Raw genomic sequence first — 6,000 nt, 5'->3', positions numbered from 1 at the left:
ATGGCTTATTTGAAATAAATGTCAGTTTCAATAACGGATTCGACTCTTTGGAAGTGGTTTCGCCCACCTTTCGGATCCGCCATTGATAGTTATTGGCTTTATTATATGTGTTATCATTAAGCTTTACGTTGCGCATCCCAAAATGTCCACCACTGTTTCACTGTGAATGACAGTATGGGTTCACTTATCACCTTTTTATCTGTCTTTCTCTGTGTTTCTCTTTCACTCTCTCTGACACTATCACAATTACCTCCTTCTCTCTCTCCCTCTCTAGCTCTCTCTCTCTACCTCTCCCCCTCTCTTGCTCTCTCTAGCTCTCTCTCTCTCTACTTCTCTCTATCTCTCTCTCTTGCTCTCTAGCTCTCTCTATTTTACCTCTCCCTCTGTCTCTCTCTCTCGCTTGCTCTGTCTTGCTCTCTCTCTCTCTCTCCCTCTCTCTCTCTCTCCCTCTCTCTCTCTCTTGCTCGCTCTCTCTCTTTTCCTCTCCCTCTCTCTCTCTTGCTCTTTCTAGCTCTCTCTCTCTACCTCTCCCTCTCTTGCTCTCTCTCTCTCTACTTCTCCCTATCTCTCTCTCTTGCTCTCTAGCTCTCTCTCTCCCTCTACCTCTCCCTCTTTCTCTCTCTCTCTCTTGCTCTATCTAGCTCTCTCTCTCTCTACCTCTCCCCCTCTCTCTCTCTGTCTCTTGCTTTTTCTCTCTCTACTTCTCCCTCTCTACCTCTTGCTCGCTCTCTCTCTCTCTCTCTCTATTTTAAGGTCCCTTTCTCTTTATTCTCCTGTCCAGTTTTTGTGTCACACACACATACACAGCTCTAAGAAAGAACGAAGGAAAAGGAGTGGTGGGGGTGGGTGGGATGGGGGGGGGTATACATTTATGAATAGCCTGAACCTTTGTCTGAAATATTGTGTGTGTTTGTGATAAAGATTATGCGTGTGAGGTTCCCTTTTGAAGACTTAAAGGTCCAATCGGCAAGGGGGCATGTGAAGAAGCGTTCATCCGATTCAGTGCCTCCAGATACAAGGAAATGACCAGTACAATGACCTTAGTTCAATATTTTTTTGTTCTCAGTATTTTGTTCCCCAAAGGCAGTGACCTAGTTGTTACAGGTATTTGACCTTTGACCTACGTGTTGTATAAAAAGGCAAGATCACATCAGTTTGTACAAAGCTTTTATCAACTCACTCTGTCTGTCTGTCTGTCTGGTAAAAAGTTTGTTAACGTTATGTCTCCCACACCCAATCTCGGATCAAGCTGAAATTTCGCACACAATTTCTTTTACCTGACAACACAAGAATCAATGTACAAAACTAACCAATTATTTAATTAACCATTGGTAATTAATTATTTTGTTTCGTATCTCGAACAACAGAATGAAATTGTACCTGACTGAAGTGATGGTATAAGCTGAATTAATCCCCTTTATAGGTCGCTTCTTTAATGTAAGCTTGTAACAAACAATAGATAAATATACAATCTTCAATTGTATAGGCACTCACTAGCAGATTATCAGTATGTCGGCTTGAGAAGGCTTAGATCATGAGTTCGAATTCATATCCTTTCCACCCTTCTTTTGTTATAATTTATGCTTTAAAAAAAAACCGATAAAGCGACAAAAATTCTTCCAGATACCCTATTCTTTTTCTTCCGCCCCCCCCCCCTCAATTTTTCCAACTGGTCCAGACAAGTGATAGGAGCACAGCTCATTGAGAAAGCTAAAAGCATGAAATAGCGCGGAATAAAAACAATTGGTCAAAATATCTCAAATTGTTGTTGGTCTAGAAACTCTAGAGATCATATTACAAATTTAAATACATGGCTGATCCAAACTAATTGACACAATTACACTTAATATAAGCTTTGTATTTTATAGTTTTTTTTTAAAGTACTTTTTTCTATGTTTTTCTTGTTTTAAACTGTAAAAGACTTCGAACACACACACACACACACAAAACCCCACTCGGAATGGTTATGAAAATCACAAACAATTAGAAGGACATGGAAAAGTACGTGCACGGGAAAACCCAGTTATGACCTAAATATTTTTCCCACAATGACGCAGACAAAGCAGCTGAATTCTGTTCTTGATGAGCATCCAACCGCACCTGTCTTTGACAATCATAATCTAAAGGTTGCTAATGAATTGAAAACATTGTTTATCCTATAACAGAGTCATCCGAATATATTCACACTAACGAGAATTCTACTTGTCAATGTGATATATATAGGCCTACCCAAACTACCCAAACCACATGCAGGAAGCCGGAGATCGTAGCGAGACCAATCATCGTAGAAGGCCTGAACACTGACCTGCAAAGTCACAACCTGTGGGCAGTTTAGACCAATAGCTTTACGAGCTATACGATTAGTCTCGTATGAACCAATTGATTATTTTCATGAAACAGTGGATAACATGGTATATGGAAGGTGGAAGACAGTGGTTCCCCAATTTTTATTTAAAGAAACCCATAGTAAAACAAGCCAAATAATAAAAAAAAAACATTTAAAAAATGAAGCTTATATAAGGGAAAATTTGTCTTAATAAAGGAAATATCTTTCAATGCTGAAATTTATTTCTCTTTACAAAATAAAACAAAATTAATTAATTTCCACTAATCAATTAACCAAATGGTTAATTGTTTGATTTATTGATGTATTGTCATAGACAATGAATAATTGTGCAAAGTTTCAACTTGATCCGAGAATCGGATCGTGTAAAAGAATCCTGACAGACAGACAGACGGAGTGAGTTTATATAAGCTTTATTAAAAAAAAATATAATATCACAATCGATAAAAAAACACAACTTAATGAATGTATATTGCTGAAAATAAAATTGTTAATAATACAAGCATCAATGTCAGTATGGTATTATAAAATGTTTGTTAAGATGTTTTACATGTTTCGGATGTTCCTTCAGAGTTGAAGATAATTACTTCCTAGTCCAAACCTCCCGCAGGACGACGGGGGATGGGAGCGGGCAGGGTTTGAACCCTGGACTATCGATAAATCTTAAAGACAGTCCAACGCGCAAACCGCATGACCAGGCAGCCAAAACAATGACACAATAAATCTAGCCTACATTTAAAGTGCCCACTAGTGCTGGGTAAACTTATAACTTCCTATAATAATAATAATAATAATAATAATTTATAGAGACCTCACTTGTGCTAGAAGAACTTTGTAACGTACTTTGATCCTGAGTCTAGTTCTCAAATCTCAATATAAATTTTTAGCTGTAGTCTAGGTCTCTTTACCTCGGGTAGATAAATCATAAATGTTTAATAATTTATTAATATTGTTTATATTATTTTGAAACTTCAAAAGTGGGTCATCAATTAAAAAAGAAACGAAAGTATTCTAAAGATTCAATAAAGATGAGCGCATATCGCGATGACGCATTGGGGAACTCCGAGGCTGACTTGACGTTTGCGCTCACAATCTATTTATAGACCATATATTACGTAACGAAACAAAAAAAAAAAGGAGAACCGGTGACCTCCTTACCAGCACGCGGACAGCTAGTGCAACCTGATTAGACGTTTGTTCGTCTGCAACATTTCGTCTTATCACTCAGTGACCTTTGAAAAAAACGAGATCAATTAAATCACGCGATTTTTCGATACAATGTGTGCATGTGTGCTGTGCGCCCGAATGTGTATATGATGATAAGACTTTTAGAATACTTTTGGATCTACATTCTACAAGAACATTGGTTAATGTAGTTATTGAGTAGATAATGATATAGAGTAAGAGAAAGAGAGAGAAAGAGAAAAGAGAGAAAAGATAGAGAAAACATAAATACGTATTTAGGTCTCGTGGACATTACACTGTTGTGGGCTTATATTATCTGACTTCTGATCCTATCTCAATTATTACTACACATTAGCCACAGAACATTACAAGTTAAAAATATACTTGATAAAAACTTTCAGTGTTATAAAATGAGACCTTTATTTATCACTGGGAAGTCGGTCTAGTCTTCATAAACGTCGCTATTTCTAACTAACATCTAAAAACAGCCTACTTCAATACTATCGCCATGTTGCTTCCTTGTTCGTCTAGTCTACTACGTCATTCGTCTGTCTTACTACGTCACTACTTTTACCGTCGCTTAAAACAGTACACAATATATTTGTCTAACAAAACTAACATACTCTCTAAACTAATACATAACAACACCTATGAGGCTGACTGGTTATATCACAAGGTCCTCAGGGCTTGCAAGGAGCACTTACAGAGAAGAGGTGGACAGAGAAAGCGATGAGAAGACAACATTAAAGAATGAACGGACCTTTCACTGAGAGAGATTCAGGTCAAGGCGTAGGACGTAATTATCTCCTTTTTTTGGAAGTAACGTCTGTAAGGGTTTACTTTAGATATAAGACAGAGAGGAATGAAGAAAGACGGTCGACAGATCACGTGTGGTACCCTAACGATCAAACGGACTCAGGGAAAGGTGAAGGGAGATAACAAAAGCATAGGCGGCTTTAGGGGCTGGCAAACAGGGTCTCCTGCACACTAGGAGCCGCGCCAGAGGGGTCCTCGCGATATTAAGATGCTTTGATGCTTTTGTCTCGTTCAACCCATCATATCATACAAATATGCCACTCCTCTGCTACGCATTTCTATGAATCTTATCAATACGCTTTACACTGAAATACAGTGTGGTTGATTTATTTAAAAATTCATCCATCACAGGGGCGTTACAGCCCTGGCATGCTCAGCACATACTTCTATTCAGATCTCTCTTGAACCTTTTATCTCCAGGCCTGAACTTAGATCTATCTCTTCATCGTTAATCCATCGTATTCTTGGTCTGCCTATGGGTCACCTGCCTTTTGGTTTTTGCATTCATTTGACAACAGTTCATCCTAAACAAAAACTTGTTACTTAATATTTTAAAGTCTTTCCGGCATTGTTACCAATTACCATGAAAGCTCTTAGCATGATATTGTGAATTAGGGTTAGGATTAGGCCCCCCGCAAATAATAATCATCAGGGCCCCTCGCACTTCTTATGTCGCATTAAAAAAAAAAGAATAATAAATAGAAATTGGCATTTCTGTGGGATGTACGCCTCGACAGACGATCTTTTCCCTTTGCAACTTCTTGTTTGACTAGAGAGACCAAACCTTGATACACAGCTGCGGTCACTGGTTGGGCATCTGTAATCACCAGGCGCCAGTTGTACTTTCACCCTTCCTTCTACTACTGTTGTGTATGGCATCTGCATTCCGGGATCCTCTATGCTCGCTCTCCATGTGAGTCTATCCAGTGCCACATTTCCCCAGCTCTTAGTGTCGATTTGGAAGAGCTTCATGTTGAGTTTGCACATAAGATCAGTATACCTTAGAAGTGACACTCCTGCCTTCTGTTAGATCCTCATACAGAATGTCTTGTGGAAGTCGACCTTAGCCTTGTGGGATTCTACGAATGTGACCAAGTCAGCCAAGGAGTCTACTGCTGATAACAGAGCGGATGTGCTGGTCCCCTGATCTTCGTAGCACTTCCTCGTTGGTTATTTCATCTTCTCATCTTGCTGACTAACAATACCGAAACTGGGTGATGAACACTTTGCTATACGGAAGTGAAACATGGTCAACCTACTCATGGCAGGGAAAAAAAAGCTGAATGTCTTCCACCTCCGATGCCTAATGCGGCACTTTAAAAAGAAAGCAAGTAAAAAGAAATGTAAAATCAGCCTAATGTCTAAAGACTAGACGATGATGCAATCAGAAGAGATCAAGACCAAAGGGAGATGATTATACAGGTGTGTGGGGGTGGGAGGGGGGGTTAACGGAAATTGTTTCTGCAACTTTCATTACATGTAGGGGGCGTGTCGTTAGGAAGAATGCTGCTACCTGTAGCTTATTTTCAGGTGAGGAGCAAAAAAAAAAGATTGATTTACTGAAATGACCTTTCTGGTTGTGGTGTAAACAAAGGGGCGTTCCCCGTTCCCACTGTGTGTAACATATATATATCACATCATTGAAATGATCTGCG

Source organism: Biomphalaria glabrata, chromosome 5 (assembly GCF_947242115.1).
Source record: "Biomphalaria glabrata chromosome 5, xgBioGlab47.1, whole genome shotgun sequence".
NCBI classification, from domain to species: Eukaryota; Metazoa; Mollusca; class Gastropoda; family Planorbidae; genus Biomphalaria; species Biomphalaria glabrata.
Note: the sequence above shows the minus strand (reverse complement) of the source record.